Raw genomic sequence first — 24,535 nt, 5'->3', positions numbered from 1 at the left:
CCCTTGTGTTTTTATACCACTTCATGTTTATAAATCATCTTGTAAAATTACGAGATGAGATCAAAAATTATGATATATTTTACAAATGAGGGAACTGTACCTTGGAGGGACACGCCCCAGTCGTACAGCAGATGGAAAGCAAAAATGAGATGTCCACTGCAGTCTCAGGAAAGCTAACCTAGTGTTTCCACAAAGTCATGTCCCTCAGGAATTGGGGAAAGCAGAACTCTCCACAGCCCTCTAAAATACCTGCTTTTTTAAGGAGCTATATAACCCCATTCTAATGAAACTCTACCAACACATACCTAAAGAAAATTACCAGCTCTCTCATTATGGTTTGGGTGAAAGTCACTAATTCATTGACACATAAAAATGGGAAGGTTTTTCTAAAAATAAGTAATTCAATTCTTGAGGCAAAAATTATTGATGTCGGGGCTTCCCTGGTGGCACAGTGGTTGGGAGTCCGCCTGCCGATGCAGGGGACACGGGTTCGTGCCCCAGTCTGGGAAGATCCCACATGCCGCGGAGCGGCTGGGCCCGTGAACCATGGCCGCTAAGCCTGCGCGTCCGGAGCCTGTGCTCCGCAGCGGGAGAGGCCACAGCAGTGAGAGGGGCCCGCGTACCACAAAAAAAAAAAATTATTGATGTTGATGTTTGTGCTTATTGTTCATGAAAGAAGGTCACTTCTTTTCCATCACAAGGTAGCCCAAGGCTGGATAAGTAATCAAGTCTTTAAAGTGTATGTGCAGTTGGAAGGACCTTTCAGTAACTGCTTCCTGGCCAGGATGCACTAGGCAGCTCGCATGGTATTTGGACACAAAGAAGAACAAGATAAAATCTAAACTTGGTTAGTAAATAAACAGTGATATACATAAATATGGTTATGTAAATAAGCAGTGATGAGCCAGTCGGGAAATGTAATAATAGTGGATCAAGACAGGCAGGAGGGAGCATCTCTGTCCGCCTCAACCAGGAAGGACACAATTTGAGACGCCAACCCAAAGGAAGGGAGTCTTAGCTGGTCCAAAGAAGCGGTGGGGAGATTCCAAACAGTCAAGACAGACGAGGGAGGAGGACCTGCTCAGTGAAGTCAACCGTTTGTGCAAAGGCAGAAGCACAACAAAACTCACGATCCTTGAAAACTGAGCATGTAAGCTGATTAGGCACTTGACACATGGGTGGGTGCCAGTGAAGAAAGACAGTGATGCAGAATCATGGAGGGGGGCAAAAAGAGGGACCCTTCTTACACGTGCCCACCAATGGCTATCCTTGTATTACCGGTAGGTATTATTTACTACTTCCTTTTAATTATTTTTCTTTAAATTAAAATTTTTATTTATTTTTAAATTTCTATTTCTAATCTGTAATTTGAAGATCAGAGGTCAACACTTAAAAAGAGGAAGGAAGAAGGATGGATGGCAAGGGGGGGGGGGGAGGGGGAGAGAGAGAGAGAGAGAGGAAGAATGAGAATAACGGATCTTCTATTAACTCCAGATGCTGAATACACAGTTACTGGAGCTTACTGATGGACTAACACAAGGCATGTCACCATCACTGAAAAACAAACTATGCCAAGGGGCAAAAGACAGGTGTTTCAAGGTTCTCAAGGTTCTTCTATCTTGCTGGGAACACAGGAGACCACACACAATAAGGTCTCATGGCCAAGCCAGTAAATTCATGCCACAGGGTAAAGGCATCAGCAAGAAGCATTCCCAAGAACGCACAGGGCAAAGACGGGCGCCAAGGCAGACACTGATGGAAAAGTAGGACACGTGGAATTTGATGAAGGGTGAAGTCGGAGGCAAGGGTCTGTACACAACAAAAGCTCTGAAGGCAAGTCGCCTATAAGATGTTCACCATCTATAACAGAAGTGATGAGATGCTGAGTTGATCACTTTTAAGACAGTGGAGAAGACGCAGTAGAGAGACACTCTTAGATGCCATGACATTTTGATGATGTGACATTAAGAACTAGCGTCAACCAGGGCTGGGGGAGCAAAGTGGCAGGAAATGTTCACATGGATAACTTGAGCAAGTATTTATTACACCAGTAAGTATCACGGTCTCAGCACTGGGGGTGGTCTTGGAGATAACAGAGATGAAGGAAACATGATCTGGTCTATAAGGAACTCAGAGTGTCACAGAGCCACACCAGAAAGAAACCACAACTCGACGCATGAAGCCACAGAAGAGAGCTCAGAGCGACGAAGCTAGCTTAGCAGGCGACGGCAGAGGAAGCGTTACGTGTGATGGGTGAGTCTGTAGCGGGCGCCTAGGGTGAGGAGGGAACAACACAGGCAGAGGACGGGGAAGCAGGCGGTACAACCGAAGGAAACACGTGTGCGAATAAGGCCTGAATGAAAGAACACGGATGGTGGAACAGGAGAAAACAGCTCTGAAACTGAGCGTGCACACACAGAAGCACGGGATGCTGCCGCAAACAGGGCTGGGGTCTGAGACGGTTTAGACCCACTAGACCTGGCAGAAAGCCAGTGACGGAAGCAAAGTGCTCAGCTCAGAGGCATTATGGTGATTTAAAGTGCGGGCTTTGGGATCATACAGCTCTTTGGTTCAGGCTCGTCCAATTCTCAGCCGTATAACCTTGGGAAAGTTACTGAACGCCAGTAAAATTTAGGTTCCTGATCTCAAAAGGGATAAAATAACTGCCCACCTCTTGTCCAGGTTGTTGGGCAGAACACACGATACTGTGATGTCTAGTGCTGAGTGGAATATCTAGCTCGTAGTGGGTACTTAGTAAACTGTTTCTAAAATTATTAAAACGCCACACATTTGCACAGAAAGATGGAAATATGGGTTCCTGTGGACTCTGGAGTAGAAATTCACATTGAGGTGCCTGGCAGGATGTAGCATCCAGGGAGACCCGTGCCAGTACACAGAAAGGCACTGACTCAGACGGTGTCAAGGCAACCCCAGGGAAAGGCAAGGCATGCAGCCTGGAAGGTACCGGCAGGAAGCATGTTTCTGGATCTAGGACACAGAGGTAGATTCATAAAATAACCCAAACACGGGCCTAGAGCCAGAATGTCTGCAAAGCAACTACGCAGTAAACCAAGAGAGGGGAACGCAGGGTATTTGTAATTTTACAACAACCAGAGGATTAGACTGCATTTAAAGATAATCAATTAGGGCTCCAACCTCTTACAATCATCTGACATTCCACACCAAATTGTGACTCCTCTACTAGCTTTGCTTTTGTTTTTATTGACTATTTTTTTGAGAGCAGTTTTAGGTTCACAGTAAATCTGAGAGGAAGGTACAGAGATTTCATATGTACATTCAGCCCCTGCAGATGTCGAGTCTCCTCCATTATCAACCAGAGAGGTGACTGATTTCAGTCGATGAACCTACACCGACACGGCATTATCACCCAAGTCCATAGTACGTTACGGTTCCCTCTTGGCGTTGTATATTCTGTGGGTTTGGGCAAGTATCCATCATTATAGTATCATTAAGAGTATTTTCACTGCCCTAAGTTTCCTCTGTGCTCTGTTTATTCATCCCTCCCGCTTCACCTCCCCAGCCCCAATCCTTGGCAACCAGTGATCCTTCTACCGTAGCCACAGTTTTTCCTTTTCCAGAATGTCCTCTAGGTGGAATCATACAGTATGTAGCCTTTTCAGATGGGCTTCTTTCACTTAGTAACATGCATTTAAGGTTCCTCCATGTTTTTTCATAGTTTGATAGCTCATCTCTTTTTGGCATTGACATGCCACTGCCTGGATACACCACAGTCTACGTATCCACTCACCTACTGAAGGACATCTTGGTTGCATCCGAGTTTGGGCAATTATGAATACAGCTGCTACAAAGACCCATGTGCAGGTTTCTGTGTGGATGTCTACCTTAGGATAGACACAGGAAGCACACTTGCTGGACTGTATGATGAGAGTATGTTGTTTTGTAAGAAACCACCAAACGGTCTTCTGAACTGGCTGCACTGTGTTGCGTTCCCACCAGCATGGATGAGAGTTCCTGTTGCTCCACTTCCTCATCAACGTTTGGTGCTGTCAGTGTTTTGGATTCCCACCATGTTAATGCTGTGTAGTGCTATCTCATTACTGTTTGAATTTGCATTTCCCTGATGACATGTGCTTGTCTGCCATCTGTACTCAACGAGTTTCAACTGACAGAGATTCCTTGAAGTGTAACAGAAATACCTGGATAGATATGAAAGAGAAGGTGTGTTTACAGTCACAACATTTTGCTCTCCTTATGACTGAGTTTAATGGGATTTGAAAGCAGGTGGACCTTCTGCCAAGAGAAGGACAGCAATAAACTCAGACACCAGGCCAGAGAGGGGCTGCAACACCTGCATGGAGTGTGGGCAGCACCCTGATTTGAAGAGGCTATGACTGCTTCTTGACGGTGTGGACAAGGACAAACCAACAGCCCTAGTGAGTCACCAAATACTGCAACAACTTTTATTCGGCTCTATCTGAAATCCTGAACTTCGCAGAACACACAGGTCTATGAAACACAAAAGAATATTCACTATTATTGTGAGGAACAATTTGCCTAGAAATAGTAAGCCACATCTCTACTAGAATCTTATTAAAAGGCCAAAGAAGCAAATTCTTGGGTCTTGCAGTCACTGTAGACTCCCTATCAAGCCACTTAAAAAATTGATTCTAGGGGCTTCCCTGGTGGCGCAGTGGTTGGGAGTCCGCCTGCCGATGCAGGGGACACGGGTTTGTGCCCCGGTCCAGGAAGATCCCACGTGCCGCATAGCGGCTGGGCCCGTGAGCCATGGTCGCTGGGCCTGTGCATCCGGAGCCCGTGCTCCACAACGGGAGAGGCCACAGCAGTGAGAGGCCCGTGTACCACAAAAAAAAAAAAAAAAAAAAAAAAAATTGATTCTAACGAGTTCTCCACTGTAGAAAGGTATGCACTTTTGCTATCGCCAGAGCAGCAGGAAGCTCTAAAAGTAACGCTTCTTGAAATTAATTTAGTATACTTATTTCCTCATTATTTTGAAATCTGAAATTGATCATATCAGGGATATCAGAGTGTAAATTTTATTGAAAAAAGTTTTATTCCTGGGAAGTGTAACTCAATTGCTTGTGCAAAAGCCAAAATGTGACCTTTTAGAAAAATCATCTCAGAAATGTCTATTTGGAAAATTAGAACTGGATGTCAGAGCTACCTACTCCTAAAATACACCTTTTTTTTTGATTAAAAAATATGAAGAACCACCAAAATATAAAAATAATGGAACAAACAATATTCAGATGAAATGTATTAGACAATTAAATATTCTTTCACTGCAGCTTATGCATAACATATTCTTTTTTTAATATTTACTTCATTTATTATTATTTGGGCTGCATCGGGTCTCAGTCGCGGCACGCAGGATCTTCGCTGCGGCATGCAGGATCTTTCATGATGGCGCCCGGGCTCTACGTTATGGCACGCAGGCTTCTCTCCAGTTGTGGCACGCAGACTCCAGAGTGTGTGGGCTCAGTAGCTGTGATACGTGGGCTTAGCTGCCCTTCGGCATGCTGGATCTTAGTTCCCCAGCCAGGGATCGAACCCATGTCCCCTGCATTGGAAGGCGGATTCTTTACCACTGGACCACCAGGGAAGTCCCACACATAACATATTCTTGTTAAAAAATCACACTGCTTGTCCAAGGTTATCATATTTTAAAGTCTCTCCTGTTTTTCGAGAAACAGAAATATATAATCACCATTACGCAAGTCATATTAAAAATTAACTGCTCGGGGCTTCCCTGATGGCGCAGTGGTTGATAGTCTGCCTGCCGATACAGGGGACACGGGTTCGTGCCCCGGTCCGGGAAGATACCACATGCCGCGGAGCAGCTGGGCCCGTGAGCCATGGTCGCTGAGCCTGCACGTGCAGAGCCTGTGCTCCGCAACGGGAGAGGCCACAGCAGTGAGAAGCCCGCATACCGCAAAGAAAAAAAAAAAATTCACTGCTCGTGGTAAATTGTGAAGTGGGTTATTTGCAAGATTTCCTTTCAAGGGGACAGTGGAGGACGGTAGATAATCAAGCCCCGCCCCTTCAAGCAGAAAGGCAGAGAAAAGACCTCTGAAGAAAGGCCAAGTGCAGTGGTCAACCCTGCCACCAAGCCCAGGGCTAACTTCAGGGAAATTTTCCGCTACCATATGGTTTTGGGACAGCAACATAGTTCCAAATCCCTATTAGTTTTCTTAAAATGTTGATGGCTTGGATGTCAGAGAGCTAGCTGTGTGTGGGTTCCCAGGAGTCGGAAGTTGCCAGTTGGTTCTTACATCATATGCTGGTTTGAGATCCAAAGGAAGAGCTTCATTAATCTTGTAAACAGGTAGAAGCACAGAGCAAAATACCTCAGTGATGTATAGATGATAACAAGATTAAAGGCACTGATTTATCCTTGGAGAAAAATAACCAAAGTGGTCTGTAAACACTATGAGTTGTAAAAGTATAGAACCTGGCACGGTTATAAAACCTCCCTAGTTCCACGATAACTGCCTAACTTTATCAATCTGTGCATTAACCTGGTACATCGACAACATTGCTTTTGATTAGTAAGCAAAGCTGGTGTCTTGCGGCCATGTGACGCTTGATGGATAGGAGCAACTCAACTCAGCCAGGTGGTTTATGCTCCCTTGAATGCACACAGGAAAATCAGTAGCTGCTTGGTATTATAAAAAGCACCTCTCGGGCTTCCCTGGTGGCGCAGTGGCTGGGAGTCCGCCTGCCAATGCAGGGGACAAGGGTTCGTGCCCCGGTCCGGGAAGATCCCACATGACGCGGAGTGCCTGGGCCCGTGAGCCATGGCCGCTGAGCTTGCGCATCCAGAGCCTGTGCTCCACAATGGGAGAGGCTACAACAGTGAGAGGCCCGCGTACCGCAAAAAAAAAAAAAAAAAAAAAAAGCACCTCTCTGTTCAGGAGTCCAACTCCATATACAGTTTTTTTTGTTGTTGTTGTTTTTTTGACACGTAGGTGATGCAATGCTCAGAAACCGATACCTTTAGGTAAGAAAAACACATTGAAAGCCTAACGGACTCAGGAAGGCTCAGAGTTCTCTCATTTTGGGGGTGACAACTGAGCTGTCGCAGATGAGCATTCTAAGCAGGTGACAAGGGACTTAGCAATTAACGTTCATTGTTATGTGTGCAGTGATCTTCACCCAGCTAATGAGCCAGAATTTTCTAGGACTTCTTAAAATCGTTTCACCGGGTCATCCTTGGTTGGTCTCATAATCCCACTATTCCAGAAAGTGTATCATGAAGCTTTGGACATTTCCGTGTTGTAAGACATTCCGCACTGATCGGATTAACTCAGAACGGACTCTGATGAGCGTGACTGTTTCAGCATCTGTAGTAGAGAGGCGTCAAAACATATTGATTAATTTGAGCAAAACCAGATTTTGATAAGCTCTCCCTACCTCCCTCGTTCTTCCAAGCAGGTAGAGTAGGGAGTCGATCCTCTCCAAATACTGAATGAGTTTAAGCTCCTTATTCAGAGGAAATGTCTGGCTTCCGTGATGTTTCATTCTGTATTTTCATTTCAGCAGGAATATCGCAGCTTGCTATGTGTCCTCTCCAAGTGAAACGGAGCAGGACCCTATGGTCCTTCCCCACCATGTCCTCCCCCTGCCTTCTGTCTGTGGAAACACTTTAGCCAAAGAATAAGTTTAATCAGAGAAGTAAGAAAATGCAGAAGCAAAGGAAAACAGTCAAAGGAGACCAAATAATAATAATTTAGTCATTAAGCAAAGTCAAGGACCTTTTAGTTCCTCCTCAAGGGCTATAGATCATATTCTGAGCCACATCCTGTGAGCTGTCTTACAGATACGGAAAGCCCCAGCAGGTGGAAGAAGTTAACTGCGTGATGACCAGACCATAGTCATGACATAAGCTGCCACAATTCCAAGAACTGGCCTCAAAGAAATGGAAACAAACCGACCCTGGAACTGGAGATTAACTGTACTTAAAACAATCAAGATGATGCTGGTCAAATCACCGATGACCAATTTCAAGATGACGGTCAGAGCTGACTGTGCTGTTTCTACATGCAGTCTCCTCGCTCAGCCTATAAAAGCTCTTGCCCACTGATTGTCGGGAGCGGGGCGGGGGGGGGGGGGGGGGCGGAGTCAGCTTCTGGACAGAAGTCCACCCTCCTCCCCAGTTGCCAGCACCCAAAATAAAGCACACTTTCCTTCCCATCAATCTCGCCTCTTTATTAGCTTTTCAGGGGCGAGCAGCCGGACCCCACTTTCGGTTACACAAGGACGCAATTCTTGATTGATACTCAAGCTCCTTTTTGTTCTGCGGTCAGTTATTAATTCACTCAAGGTTCTTTGTATGTCCAATATGTGTTCATTTCTTTGCTAAGTGCTGGGGATGCAAAGACAAGTACGGCATGGTTTCTGCTCTCCAGTCTAGCACGAGAGAAAGACTTGCAAACAAGTAATTCCAGTACAATGTGCTATGAATCATGATAAAGGAATGTGTGTGGTGCACTAAGAATACAGAGTAGGGACAGCCAGCATGTCTTGGGAGACTCTGGAAACAGAACTGGAAGGCACTAAATGTCTCTTTTAATTGACCCCCTTCCTCAGACAATGTCTGGGGAAATTTGCTAACCTTTCTTTTTCAAACTAGGTAATAATAACAGTATGAACTTCTTGGACTCTAAATCCTAACAATAGGAGTTATACTTTTCTTTTTTCAGTAATAGGGGCCCACTGCTTGCCAAGGAGCCATTTGGGACAGCCAAACGCATTTCCAACATCAGGAGTGAGACCACTGCCATTCTGAAATCAAGGAAAGTGTCAGTATAGTTTGCAAAGAGTTTTTCTGAGACTTGTAAGTGAAGGAATCTCTAATACGTCAAAATCAATCTCTGACTTTCACCTACAATATACGACAAACAAAACTGGATACTCCAGTCTCCTGGATGACGCATTGGATCTTCAGGGTACCGTTCAATCCCTGGATTCCTCAAGGAGGTAAAGCCATCAATGCTGGGTAATAGGAACACCTACCGTCCTTGGTTTCACTCTGATGGATGTCAATGGAAACATTCCACTTTCCGAGAGCTGCACTTCTGATTGAGTCATCCCAGAATAATAACTCCAATGTTGGGGAGACGTGCTTACTATTATCACAGAAACATACCCACATCCACGGATTCATGTGTGTACTGAACACAGACTTCCAGTAAAGCCAGACTATTGGCTGAGAAGTACCTTAGTTATGCTGGGGCATGTATATCCTAGGTTATGCGGACCTTAATGCCAATATCAGATTTGACATTGGCTAAGAAAGTCTCAACCGAGAAGACAGCACCAAGGCCTGTCAGAGCAACTACAGGTCAGATCTCTTGGTCAATGTCAAATTTCCTTTTGGACAAATTTCCTTTTGGACGACATAAATGTCGTCATCAGGCATGTCATATCCAGCAGGGTCCATGTTGCCCTGCATGGTGTTAAGAGAACTAGTACCGAGGCAGCTGTTGATCTGTTTTCTTTATTTTTTAATAAATTTATTTATTTATTTATTTTTGGCTGTGTTGGGTCTTCATTGCTGTGCGCGGGCTTTCTCTAGTTGTGGCGAGCAGGGACTACTCTTTGTTGCAGTGCATGCGCTTTCATTGCGGTGGCTTCTCTTGTTGCCGAGCACGGGCTCTAGGTGCGCCGACTTCAGGAGTTGTGGCATGTGGGCTCAGTAGTTGTGGCTCGCGGGCTCTAGAGCACAGGCTCAGTAGTTGTGGCGTACAGGCTTAGTTGCTCCGCGGCATGTGGGTTCTTCCCAGACCAGGGCTCGAACCCATGTCCCCTGCATTGGAAGGCGGATTCTTAACCACTGCGCCACCATGGAAGTCTCTCTGTTTTCTAAATTTAATTTCCTAAATAACAATTGCTAGCATTCACGAGAAGGTGCTTTCAGGAACCGAAACAGTGATGACATGTTCCCCGCATAAATGAATCAGATGAGATGATGAGACCTCAGTATTGCAAAACGTAGGTGGGTCACGTGGAAACACAGCATAGTTCTATTTTTAAAGAGCTCTCATTATCACAGCAAAACTAAGAAATTCTCTCAGCTTGTCAAGAAGCATCCTGCTTACTTACACGGTGTCCAACACGACTCCAAAGCAACCCCTGAAAGCCCAAGGTGGGCACTATACTCAATTCCCTTTAGAAGGAAAACAGCCTCCCAAAGCCTCAGTTCCTTATCAGCAGGAGATGGTATAATTTATCATCCAAACCAGGGCACGTGAGAGGGAAAGGGGGTGGGCTTATCAGCTGGGTCAATGGGCAACAGGTGTCAGCTGCAACTGTCCTGGGTAAACAAAAAGTTACCCCAGTTGTCAGAAACAAGCTTGTTGGTTCCATTCAGTCATTTTTGCCCCTGACTACACATTAGAATCATCTTTGGAGAAAACAGACATACACAAGCATACACCTATACCTACATATGCATACACATGTTTACATGCACAAATACATACGCATATACATATACTGAGATGTCTAAGCCCTACTGCAGACAAATTAAACAAGATTTCTAAAAATGGAGTGAATCTTGGGCATCGACAATTTTTAAAAGCTCCCCTAAGTGATACAAACAAGCAGCTGGGCTGAGAACCACTGAACTGGACACTCTCCAAAGCTTTTCCAGATCTCAAATTCTGGGAGTATAATTCCTGAGAATGAAGTTCCCACCCTTGCTATGGTCAAACTTTTAGTCTCCTTTCTAGAACACAGAATATTTCATACCACTACGATAATAACCAACACGTATTTATGAAGAGTTTATACTTTACAAACCACTTTCTCAACATCATCTTTTTTTTTTTTTCTCACATTAACTCCATGAGAAAGTCAGGTTGGTTATTATTGACTTTCTACAGGTGAGGAAATTGAGGTTTCAAAAATCAAATACACAGGTACCAGGCGTCTTCTACAAGAAGCATAGGGAATAACCATGCCCACATCTTGATTAGCAACGGCAGCAGACAGGAGCAGGTGCCTGGGATTCCTGCCACACGGGTCTGAATTCCACTTCTATCATTTATTAGCTTGATAAGCTGGGGCAAGTTACTTAACCTCTGCAAATATCACATCTAAAATTAAAATAATGCCAATGCTCCTGTTCTGTAGCGCTATGGGAAGTACTGCGTGGGAGTTACATGGCAGACCTTAGCCCCATGTCAAAGAAACAGTAACGACTGTATCATTGCTTTTGTTGCTGTTACTGTTACTCCTCGTCCTCTTTACCCTCCTTTTACTGCTATAACTATTACTATTACTACTACTACTGCTAGAACTAATACCAATCATCCCTGCTATAGGCAGAGTCACTGGCCCTGCAAAGAGACAACCTTAATCACAGGAAAACCCTTTGAGCTAATCTTTACCCTCTTCCCACATACTCTGCCCCCAAACCAAAAGCAAACATGAGTGTTCTTCAAATGAGACACTCTGTGAAATCAGACACCCCCAGCCATGTAACAATGTTGAACTATGGAAGTCTTTGGTATACACAGCAAACCGTCAGACTCTAGACAGAGGCTCAGCTGGATTTAGAAACCGGGGTGAGAGCAGTCTTGCAGATGTGCTACGCGAATGTGCCTTCGAGGAAGAACCTATTGGGTTGGCCAGAAAGTTCGTTTGGGTTCTTCCGTAACATCTTACAGAAGACACCTAACGAACTTTTTGGCCAACCCAATATTTATCAGCTGCAAGGAGCACACTTAGCTGGCAGCCTCCAGTGGCAGCCCCCTGGGGTCTGCTCCCGTGTTTAAATGGAAGCCCCACACTTTGGGGGGAAGCCCCCAGCCTTTCCCCATTGATGGAGTATGGTCATCAGTATGAGGGTCTGGCCATTTCTGCCCAGTGCCTTGCTACTTGAGGGCCATCTTTGCACTGCAGCTGCCGCTGGACCAGGAATGCAATCTGTGGTTCTTCGTCCTCCATCCCCCCTTTCACAGTATCCAATTACACTGTAGTATAAAGACCTTCTGGTGAAAAATAACACAAAGCAGCTCCATACATGTCAAACAACGCTGTCAAGGACGGTGGGGTGGTACCCTATACAACTGAGAAACAGTGAAAACAATACAAAATGTCTTGTTCCAGAACTGTATTATTTCATGACTTTCTAAGAGGTTATTTGGAAAGCTCTATGGAGTTAGGAAATATGTCTGACGTGTCTCTCTAATGAAGTGCCTACAACATGAGGCTTAAAAAAAGTGATTATGGACCATGTTCTATTCATGTCGTCTTTGTTTTGCAAATTAAATTTGTTATGCCACATGAGCTCAAAGATATGAATATTTTAATAATGCCAGATCTATAAATTGCAAGAAAAAGGAATTAGAATTTTAAAATGCATTCAGTTTCAAGGAATTGGATTTCTTGAGGATATATTTTTCACCTACAGAGAAAAGGTATTCTAAATTACTGTGTTTCCATTTTAACCATGTAATTTCATTCTCATTTTGGTAATTCATATTTTTCAACACAGTGAAAACATTAAAAACAAGCAAAAGCTAAATGGTAAACTAGTTTAAAATACTAGTTGGACCTAGTAATCTAAATGTTCTTAACGTTAATATTATTATGGTTAAGGATAATCACAATAAAATAGTTACCATGTGACAAAAGGTATTCTATACTCTTTGCATGTATTAATCCATTTGGCTTCAGAAACATTTTAAGTATAATCATTACCTTCTTATACACGTTGACAAACACTTTATAGGTTATTTGATCTGGTAAATTACGTATTTTTAATGTTAGTATTGTTATGGTTGAAGATAATAATTATGCAATAGTTAAACAGTTCTTACTATGTAACAAACAAAATTCTAGGCTCTCACATATATTAACTCATTTAGCCTCATACACATTCTATAATTTAGGTGTAATCATTACCCATGATGTATGAATTAAGGAACTGAAAAACAGAGAGGTTAAGTAACCTCCCCAAGGTCACACAGCTACACGTGGTACACTCTGGATTTGAACCAGTCTGCATGAACCAGGAAAAGAAATGCCGACTTACCTTAAGCCACATCAGTTAAACTTTCAGTCTGTGTGTCTGTATGTAAATGCACGTGCAAACTGAGTACTTTTAAATCAAACTGATTTGACTTCAGCAAATGCATCTGAATTTTAAAATCCAAACGAGTATGGTCTTTGTCAGAGTACTCACCCTGAATATCCGAGGCATGTTCAGTGTGCTTTGGCAGCCGCCTTTCTTGTTCAAATGAGTCTCTCACCTCGCAGAAGAGCTCCTGCAAGTGATGAAATGAATCAGCAAAAGCTCCACAAGAAAAGCCAGCTCAGCACTCAGACCTGTCTGGTTCTAGGCCAGAACCAGAATTTTCAGCTGTGCATCGATCATTTTGTCAGACCTCTTGCACAGTCAATCATCAGTAAATAGTCATTAAGTACCTACTGTATGCCATTCCCTCAGCTAAATCCCAGAGCTTTTAAAAGGTAAGTATGACTCTACTGAACTAGCAGTATTCACAGAAAAATAATCCAATTTATATCAAATATTTATCATTTGCCCCTCTACGGGATAGTCAGTAAAATACTCTAAACTTTTGAAGACGATTCCAAAAAAAAAAGAGCTGCCTGCCTTTTCTGTGACTATGATGCAGTCCTGATCATGTACTTTTTTCCAGTTTTACTGAGATAGAATTGACATACAGCACTGTGTAAGTTTTAAGATGTAGAACATAATGGTCTGACTTACACACATTATGAAATGATGACAATATGTGTAGTGAAGATGCATCATCTCATATATTACATTAAAGAAACAGAAAAAACATGCATTTTTTCCTTGTGATGAGAATTCAGGATCTATTCTCTTAACGATTTCATATAAAATGTGCAGCAGTGTTAATTATCTTTATTATGTTGTACATTACATGCCTATTACTTACCCTACAACTGCAAGTTTGTACCTTTCCACTGCCTTCATCTCATTCCCCCTCTTGCCACCCCCCACCTCATAATCACAAATCTGATTTTCTTTTTTTTTTTTTTGCAAGTTAAGTTTTATTTGGGGTGAAATGAGGACTGCATCCCAGGAGACACTGTTTCAGATAGCTCTGAGAGTTAAACTGCTCCAAAGCAAGGGGGGAGCCAGGCAGTTTTGCAACAAAGGGCAGGTAGTCTGAATGTCATAAGATTATTGTTAATTAACGAAAACCAGACATCTCAAGTTAAAGAATTTAGGGCTTTTCTATGTATGGGAAGATGCAAGAGTCTGGGCTCACTGAAATCCTTCCTCTGATAGGCACCTCAGGATCTGGGACCAGTATCCTGTGTTTTCACATCCTGAGTTTCCTCAGGGCTCACCGCGGGGAGTGGCTGCCGTCTGATGGCTGCTAGATGGCAGGTATTCTTCCCTTCCTGAGTTCCCTCAGGGCTCACCCTCTCACCTGGCTGCAATCACTGATGACTGTGACATCCTTTGTTTACTGACAGGGCAGGAAACATCCGATTTCTCAAATCATCCTCTTGGTCAGGAAGTCGACCAATACTTGGGAGACACGCATGACCAAATTTAGTCCCATGGTGCTGGGAGGCTCATCCCAGATCAGGAGAAAACTCTTGTTGATATGCCACTCCAGGTGCTAATTTCCGGATTAGGCCCTGTTGATAATTAAAGATTCTCTGGATCCTCTGTCTGTTATGATCCAGGAAATGTTCTCCCTTATTGCTTCTTCCCATACCTAGAACCACATTATTACAATTATTTTATAAGACTCATAAATGTGATCTATTTCCTCAAGATGTTTAGTCATCATCAATTTTGTTGGAGACCTGGTTACACACTGGGTACTGTTTAAGAGACAACAATCTTATAAAATAGACAGGATGTAAGTAATGCAGCTAGTAACACTGACAAAGCCATAGTGTAGCAGGGAGACATAAAGCACAAACAATTTGGAAACAAAGAACAAATTAAAACACTGATTAGTATAACTATTTGTAATCCAGTTGCAATAAACCATCAAGTCCACAGGAGAGCCAGCTGGAGAAGCCAAATTCTGGCAAGTCTGAACTCTTTTTCTATGAGTCTGTTTGTTCTTGAAGTATAATTGACCTTCAACACTATGCTAGTTCCTGCTACACAACGCAGTGATTTAATACTTCTATACATTTCAAAATGATCACCATGATTAGTCTGGTTACCATCTGTCACCACACAAAGATATTATATAATCATTGACTCTCTGATGAATGCACTTTTAAACTCTTTACCCATACTGTGAAATTCCATTGGCAGGATACAGCTCAGGAGTCATGCTGCTTTAACACGTGACCTGACCCCAGGGACTGGGTTAGGCAGGATTCCACATCACTGGTGCCACCTTAATTTAACGCTTACACTCCTGTCTTACAATGGCTGGTGTCATCTTTTCTCCCTCATTAGACTGTAGCCTACCTGCCTCATTCATTATTATACCCACGGGCCTGTGAAAATGCCAACACACAGAGCACTCACAGGTGAATATTGCTGAAAAAATACATTCATAGATTAAGGAGACAGTTAATAACCTCTCAACAAGACTGTGTGGAATAAAACACTTACTTCAAAGTATGAGCTCTGACGGGTGTTAAAAAATCTATCATATTACTTTATGGACAGTCTTGCTCTTCGTCCATTTGATACTTTAGCACTGACACCCATGGCATGTTGTAATTTATAAATTTAGTAAGACACAAGTTCAGACAGCATTGTTGAAGCTGTTGGGAAGACATCATTTAGGTGGTGAAAAAGCCTAGCAAATAATCAAACATTGACATTTAATATAATCTTTCTTCTCTTTATATCATTCACAAGGGGACATTATTATGCGTTAAAATGATTTCACAAGTCTAGGTTATTGATAAGACGTCTGGAAGCAAGATATGCAAACAGGAGTCTTACATACATTTAATATTAGGTCACTGACTGTATCATCAATTAAGTTATTGGCAGTTACTGGGTTAGATTATCTCGTACTGATGGCTTTTTATATAATGTTTCATACTAAGTTTGAGATAGAAATCTCTAGAAAGTAAATTATACATTATATGTGCCTATGTGTGTCGGGAATATACATCATACATATTAATTTTACATGGGTAGTCATTACTTTGTTTATCTAAATTTGTATTTGTTTGTATCCTTTAAATTTTCTATGAAGAATACGTGTTTCTTTAGAAATAAGACAAATATTTTATTTCTTAAAAAACTCAACTCTTACAGGAGTAGAAGTAACTCACACTTCTTTTGTGAAATAATGATTCCCCCTTGAGTGTGCGTGTGTATATCCATATACAAACATAGTTCAAAAGCCTATTTTCATGACCTAGAAGTTACATTAGCAATAGCTCTAATTATGAGAGCTCATTAATAGGAAATTATACTAGTTAATATAGAAATTATACTTTTTTTTTTTTTTTTTGCGGTACGCGGGCCTGCCACTGTTGTGGCCTCTCCCGTTGCGGAGCACAGGCTCCGGACGCGCAGGCTCAGCGGCCATGGCTCACGGGCCCAGCCGCTCCGCGGCATGTGGGATCTTCCCGGACCGGGGCACGAACCCGTGTGCCCTGCATCGGCAGGCGGACTCTCAACCACTGCGCCACCAGGGAAGCCCCTGGAAATTATACTTATTTTTAAAATGTAGTTTTCCTCACTAAAAAAAATGAGTTCATAAAGTAGACTCCAAGTAACGGCTATTTAGAACCTCAATGAACATTTTAGATACAAATAAACACAGAAACGGTCTGAACAAGTAACATGCTCTATAGCCATTTGACTTTTATTCAGGACAGAACCTAATTCACCTACCTTTAAATCAATCAGTACTCTATAAAGGTGAAGGAGGCAAGAGATGAGAGGGACAGAAATGACCATATTAATCTCAGCTTTCTTTTTTTTTTTTTTAACATCTTTATTGGAGTATAATTGCTCTACAATGGTGTGTTAGTTTCTGCTTTATAACAAAGTGAATCAGTTATACATATACATATGTCCCCATAACTCTTCCCTCTTGCATCTTCTTCTTTTGAATGTTTACATATTTGATTTTATATCGCGATTTCGGTCACGTCTCAAGGAAGGGACACAGAGCACGTGTGCCCTTTGATGCATTGTAGACTCAAGTGGATGATGATAACTGGGTCTGAAAGCTGATTGCCTTCTCTTTGGAGGTGATGTGGGGAATGATAAAGCACAGGCAGGGGACAGTCTGCTGGTTTCTAACTGGACTAGGGCCATGTTAAAGTGAGACCTCCCTGGCACTCCCAACCCTGGGAATTGGGGCTTCTCTCTGCCATTTACATCCTTCTGGGATCTGCGGTGTCTCACTCACATCAGCCAGCAGGGGGCAGCCTGTAGACAGTTATAGAAAACAATAAACTCGGACCATGTGAGGAAACCTATTTTCACATATGGGTCAGTTCCATCTGGCATTACGTTTGTGGGATTTTGCACGTCATCTTGCAGGATGCAGGCCCACTCTTCTGAAAGTCACTCAGTAACTAAAGGGAAACATTTCTGAGAATCTGCTGTGCTTAATTGCTACTATCCCTTTAATCGAGTTCCTTGGACAAAATCAAGGATCAGAAGTTGTCTCAACACTTTGACAGCAGCCAATGAATAACCGGGGGGAAGGGAAACTATAAGACAGTGATAATAGTCTCTCAACAGTGTGCACTAAAACGACCGCAGTTTACTACTTCCCAGTACAACAGCTAAGGGTACAGCTTTGCCCTCCGACGAACCTGGGTCTCCTTCCTTCGCTCCCTCTATTTGGCCAGGTAATCTGGGGAAAGTGCTTCAGCGTGTGCGAGGCCACTTTCTCTACCTGCTTCAGAGCATTTATCGTGGAGATGGAGATGAGGAACATAACACAATTAGCAAAGGCTCTGGCACACAGTATGGGCTCTGTAACTATTACCTGATTACTATTAATTATGATTATTCTTCACGCACAGGACATTTAATCCAGTGCAAAGGTGCAGCAGAAACTGTCAGGAGTATCTGTCCAGCCCTCGAGCCTCCAGGCCTTGAAGCCCATCCCTCGCCGTTCCTCATTGCTTGGACCAGGGATGGAGCCTGATACACATTTGGCCAAGCATATGTTCTCTCTACCGGACACGCAGCCTAGAGGGAAAGGGAGGCTATTCTTTGTGCCGTCTGGCTGAACTGAGGGGCTCCCACGTTTGCTCACGTGCACCTTGAGAAGCAGAGAGAGCAGATCTCCTGAGAGGAAGGGAAATACAAGAGATGCTGCATTAGAATCCACGAGACCCTGGCATTCCACATTTGCAGCAACACGGATGGACCTGGAGACTGTCATACTGAGTGAAGTAAGTCAGACAGAGAAAGACAAATATCATATGATATCGCTTATATGTGGAATCTAAAGAAACGGTACAAATGAACCTATTTACAAAACAGAACTTGAGTCACAGAAGTAGAAAACAAACTTATGGTTACCAGCGGGGAAGCGGCGGGGGGTGGGGGGAGACGGAGGGATAAATTGGAAGATTGGGATTGACATATACACACTACTTTATATAAAATAGATAACTAATAAGAACCTATTGTATAGTGCATGGAACTCTACTCAATACTCTGTAATTACCTATATGGGAAAAGAATCTAAAAAAGAGTGTATATATGTATATGTATAACTGATTCACTTCGCTGTACACCTGAAACTAACACAACATTGTAAATCAACCAAACTCCAATAAAAATTAATTTTAATTAAAGTGTTAAAAAGACCCTGGCAATCCAAAGCAGAAGCATGGTTTCCACAAGCTTTCCCCTTTTCAGTGCCCATCCCCTCTGGACTTCCATCGTTCCTCGGGTTCTGTATTCTAACAATAATTTTCTTTATCCACATATGATGATTTTTGCTTTTTTCTCTCAGCAACCAAGGGAGTCTTAACTAAGGCAACAAATCTCAAAAACAGAGAATTTTTTTAAAGAGCTCATTATTTTATAAGTAGAACCCAATAATCAAGACAGACTCATTTCAGGCGTAGCAAAATATTTCTTTTCTCCCCTTTTCCTCCAAGATGGTATCTGGGTATACGGGAGAGTATTTCCGAGCAGGGCTAGCTAGATGGGCCCCATGCTCAGAAGGCTCTCACACCTGGTTTACTGCTCTGCTGTCACCATCTTGAAATTCTTACTAATTTTACCTCTGAGCTTGCGTTTTACAAGTGAAGTCCGATGGGACAGTAAAGCGTACACACGAATGAGCAGAGAGGATGCATGCGACGTGCGTTTCTGCTTTCCCTTGCCACCGCTCTCTTGCATAGGGCCTGCGGTGCCCATGAACAGGCACAGAATTCCAGTGGACCCGCAACGTGTGGGAGACACCCAGTCTCACAGCCAGCACAAGGTCAGCACGCCACACCCGGAACTGAGCCGGCAGGGGTACTGCCAGCCTCAACAGGACACATTATTCATCCCCACAACTTCCTACAAATGCAGAAAGAAGGCACAGGGTACTAAGAAACACAAATGACCAAGAGAGAACCCTATTACTTCCTTTCTTCCTGAGGTCACTTCCCTGTATTGGCCAATCTCTGAACCTGGAAGTGATGACATAGAAGAAAAGTGAAAGACTAACTCTAGTTGTTTTCCTTGCAGTCCGTGCACACTGGTCAGGTGGAGAATGACCAACGTGGACTGTTCAACAGGCTGTGCAGAATCTTCTAGACCCCCTGATGACCAGGCTGAGGCTTATTTTAGCACTGGCTCTCTACGTGGGCACCTCCGTCGCCCAAACCTGCAACATGGCTCTGGTGTCATGGTGGCCAAATTGAGAACTTCTCAAGAACAGTGGTCCTCAGCCCTGGCTACACCTTAGATTCACCTGGGAGCTGTGTCTCCCTAATGATAATACTGATGTCCAGGCTCCATCCTACACGCATCAAAAGGAGCAGAATTAAGACGCTGTACTGGTGTACCACAGTTCCCAAGGCTACGTCTGCAGAAACAGGCAGGGCGATCTTTGTCTACAAACCCCAACATACAAACATGAAGCGGGGGATTAGCACACTGATTTTCTACCTCAACACCCCTCCTTCCCTCACTCAGCTGTGCCAGGGGGTGGGATGGGTTTTCCCCCTTTGCTTAGGCAGGGACTTGCCCTCAGTCGTAACCTGAGTCCTCTTCATCCACAGGTAGCCAATCCCAATCAACAGTCCTCGTGCCATCACAGCACCTGACGCGGAGGCCCGAGGCAAAGAGGCTGCACCAAAGCTTCGGGCATGAACAGTGCTGCCTCGTGTGAACAAATAGAGAAGGGAAGAGACCCCCAAGCCTGAGACGCAAGAACCTCCATGTTTAACGGTTTGCTGCAGGACGAGCCTCTAAAGTTCCTGGGGTGACGGTGCAGCTGGACAGGAACACTGCTGCCTTCACTTAGCAATGTCTTTATGACAACGATCGTCGTGAACGCCCCGTGAGCGGACATCTGCTTTTGAACATCTGGGGGGACAGTAGAGCAAAGCAGTCAAGGAATGAATCCCGGCTGGGCCAACGATCAAGCGTGCGATCTCGAGAAAGTTACTCTGTCTCTTTGTGCCTCATGCAGCCATCGTCGCCATGTGAGCGCCACCGTTGCCATGTGAGCGCCACCGTTGGTCGCCCCACAGGGTTCTTAGGGACGTTGAATGTGCACTGGCGCGGGCAAGGCCCCTGGAGGAGACAAACACCAAAGACCATGCAAGTGCACGTTCAACAAGCAGCAGCGAATGCAAATTTGGCGTTGCTCCACGCCTTTGAGCACAGAAATAGAAACCAACTAAAAAGCATGCTCAGAGAGCCTTTGCGCTGCAGGAAGTATCAGTCACTTGCCACTCTAACATACAAAGTACAGGAAAAAAAAAAGGCCTAAGTCAAATGTCAAGAAAAATGTGTAACTAATAGAAATGCCTCTGATTTCAACAATTACGTGTCAACATCTGATGAAAACACACCTCGGGTGGGTGGCCCATACAAGTGGGGTCACTGAAATGAAGTCTACGTGGTTACGAGATCCTTCTCACTCAATATTAAGTAAAAATGTTATTTTAGTTTCTTTGCTAACTGAAGGAAAATAACCTTTACACTCGTCTGTGTTCACAGAATGCTGAAATGAAGCTAACTTATATTTTAAATATTACCTTGTGAATGCTTCTGTCCCCTACAGAATCCACATTTTTTCCATAATAAAACTGGGAATATGGGGTCATGTTGGTGATGAGCTGATTTTCTAAAATTTGGAGTGTATGAAAAAAGTAAATTAAAAATAAAATTTGGGGCTTCCCTGGTGGTGCAGTGGTTGAGAGTCCGCCTGCCGATGCAGGGGACACGGGTTCGTGCCCCGGTCCGGGAAGATCCCACATGCTGCGGAGCGGCTGGGCCCGTGAGCCATGGCCACTGAGCCTGCGCGTCCGGAGCCTGTGCTCCGCAACGCGAGAGGCCACAACAGTGAGAGGCCCACATAACGCAAAAAACTAAATAAAAATAAAATAAAATAAAATAAAATTTGGAGTATACGTGCATGAAAAAACAGGAAAATTAAATTTCAGAATTACAAAGACCTTTTGGAGAGCCCTGACCTTACAATTTTACTTTTCCAGCTGTTTTTTAAGTGCAACGTGGCCATGCAGCTACTCCAAGGACTCTGTTAGGAAAAGTTTACTTGCTGACAATGGCCCTTCAAAAGCATGCTAAGAGTGCAGTCGTGCTCCCTCAAGGGGAGAGAGTGAATAAAATACGGGAAAGAAAGTTTGGCGCTTAAAATGACAGCTTAAATAGGGCTCTCTGGCTTCCATGTGGGGATTCAGAAATACAAAACTAATGTTAGGCTGGACGTAGACTTCCCCAAGCAAGGAATGCTGTTGAATGACTTTGAACTTGCCATCTCTTTTATTCACAGAGAATGAATTCTGTGTGTTCATTATTTTAAATATATCTGCCTACTGGGAAATAGCACAGTTCATCAGAACTTGGGATTTTTTTTTCCCCCAGGAAAAACGGAATCAGTCCATACGATTCAAGAAGTACGGCTCCAAAATACTACCACATTCTAACAGTCACTACTCTGCCGCTAGTTTTCTAAGAATTCAAGCCCTAACAGAAGATTCTGAAATTACAGCTGTCTTTTCCATGTCAGCCTGGGTCCTTTCAAACTTTCACTTTGACCTCCATTTCAGACTTCTAACCAATCTTACCCATTCATTTTGTAGCTTTGTGAATAGGGAATGTTTCTGTGTATAGTTTGCTATAACACATCACTTTTGTCTTAGAAATTCTGTGAAGATGTAAAGAATGATTTTGAAAGTTTATGTCAGTGGTATATTTCTTATGGTTTTAAAATCAAGTATGAAATACATTAGTGGACACTCACTAAATGGGGACTCTACTCTCTTCCCAAATGCTCAGAAGTAAGGGATGATGGGAGGACCTTTGAGATCACTTCCCACTCTACAAAATGCTTTTTGTAGAAGGACATCGTCGTTATTGTCACAGCTGTTAAACATTTATTTAGCCTCTACTTCTCTGACCCTATGTGTAGGATAAGATCCTTGGTAGCACTCCAAGAACCACAGCTCCCTACATGGAAATTTATCACAGGGAAACATTTGCATCCATTTACACCGATTTGGTGAGCAACAGTCTTGTACCATCTCTAATATCCAAAATAGCTCATATAATTCAAAAAAGGCAAACAAAACTACTGATTAATTCAATGGTGAACATTTATGCCAAGCAGCATGTACTGTTCACCTAAACATACCTAAAATCGCAACCAACGCCCCAAACATCACAGTCGTGTTCTTATTTGTTTGGGGAAATGCTCGCCAGATGAATACGCATCATGAAGTTTTATACATCGAAAAGACTGAATTTCCCTGTCTTATGTAGAGATTATAGCTGCACTTTTGCTTGTTTAACTCAACAAATATTATCAGGTACTGCAGTGGATATGTTGGTTTAGGCTTGCCCAGCTGACTCCATCTGGACTCGGCAATGCCTCCCTTCATTCTGTCCATCGTCTGCAGTACTCGCTCCCCCGTTCACGGGCTCACATCGCTGTATCACCATTTGCTGTTCACGCTGACTCTTCCAGGGACACGCATGCGACAAAAACAGAACCAGCAGGAGTCTTTTTCTAAGTTTGAGAGGTGGGTAGTGAAAGAACTTTTCCACTGATATGCTGAGAGTCTGTGAGGCTGCCAGCAGCCTCCTGGGGATGTCCGGACTGTAGAATGAAACTAAGATGAGAAAAACAGGAAATGGCACAATGGTGGCCTTCCAGCACCCACCGCATGCTTGATCCAGCCATCTCTACAGTTAGTCTTACATCTAAACCTCCCCATATTTGATATTTATCCATTTTGGCTGCGCTGGGTCTTAGCTGCGGCACTCGGGATCTTCGTTGCGGCATGTTTAGTTGCGGTATGTGCAGCATACAAACTCTTAGTTGCGGCATGCATGTGGGATCTAGTTCCCTGACCAGGGATTGAACCCAGTACCCCTGCATTAGGAGCATGGAGTCTTACCCACGAGGGAAGTCCCTAAACCTCCTGATATTTGAACTAGCACATTCTTTTTGCTTAAGCCAGTTAGATATCTGAAACATAAACTAAAGATTCTCAACTCATATAAACATTTAGCTACCTTCTAGATGCCGGCAAAAACCAAGAAGTAGAGACTTCCCTAGTGGCGCAGTGGTTAAGAATCCGCCTGCCAATGCAGGGGACACGGGTTCGAGCCCTGGTCCAGGAAGATCCCACATGCCGCAGAGCAGCTAAGCCCGTGCACCACAACTACTGAGCCTGCTCTCTAGAGCCCGTGAGACACAACTACTGAGCCCAAGTGCCACGACTACTGAAGCCCGCGCGCCTAGAGCCTGTGCTCCGCAACAAGAGAAATCACCACAACGAGAAGCCCACGCACCACAACAAAGAGTAGCCCCCGCCCACCGCAACTAGGGAAAGCCCGTGTGCAGCAACTAAGACCCAACGCAGCCATAAACAAACAAATAAATAAATAAAATCCAAGAATTACAAGAGAGTCCCTGCTCCAAATCAACTCTGAACACAGAAGGTGGAGGCAACCGCATTTCTAACCAAAATGAAAGGTGAAAAATACTATCGCAATGCCTCAAGCATGGTAACAAAGAGAAGGGTGTGGTTAATATTGACAGAAGGTGTTTGAATTTAATCCAAAAGGACATACTGAGACAAAAGAGTTTTTTAGGCCCAGAAGAATAAGTAGAACTTAATAGAGTAGAAAAATGTGAAAGTACATTCTAGTAAGAAAAAACAGTGAACTAAAAATGGACAGTTTATCCACTAAGATTTTTTTTAATTTTATAATGCCTACTCCAGTCCTTGTCATATATTAGACACTAAAGTATATTTAAAGAGTGAACAAAGGCATGAATACAATTGATTAGATACATGATTTATCTGGAGTTAGGACCCTGGTCAATGACATGACCCCCTTCTATAACACTGTTCCTAATGGAAA

The 24,535-nt window shown here is 43.5% G+C and overlaps 1 long non-coding RNA gene across 1 annotated transcript in view; it reads right to left on the bottom strand.

Annotated features, from left to right (window-relative positions):
* LOC309817724 overlaps nucleotides 1-24,535 on the bottom strand; it is a 113,258-nt gene that overhangs the window by 84,459 nt on the left and 4,264 nt on the right. Inside the window, exon 2 of the long non-coding RNA XR_014296241.1 lies at nucleotides 13,193-13,274. This is a non-coding gene — a long non-coding RNA (uncharacterized lncRNA). The remainder of the gene's footprint in view (nucleotides 1-13,192; nucleotides 13,275-24,535) is intronic.

Source organism: Grampus griseus, assembly GCF_964374135.1.
Source record: "Grampus griseus genome assembly, chromosome: Y".
Lineage (NCBI taxonomy): Eukaryota > Metazoa > Chordata > Mammalia > Artiodactyla > Delphinidae > Grampus > Grampus griseus.
Note: the sequence above shows the minus strand (reverse complement) of the source record. Positions and strands in the feature narration are given on the sequence as shown.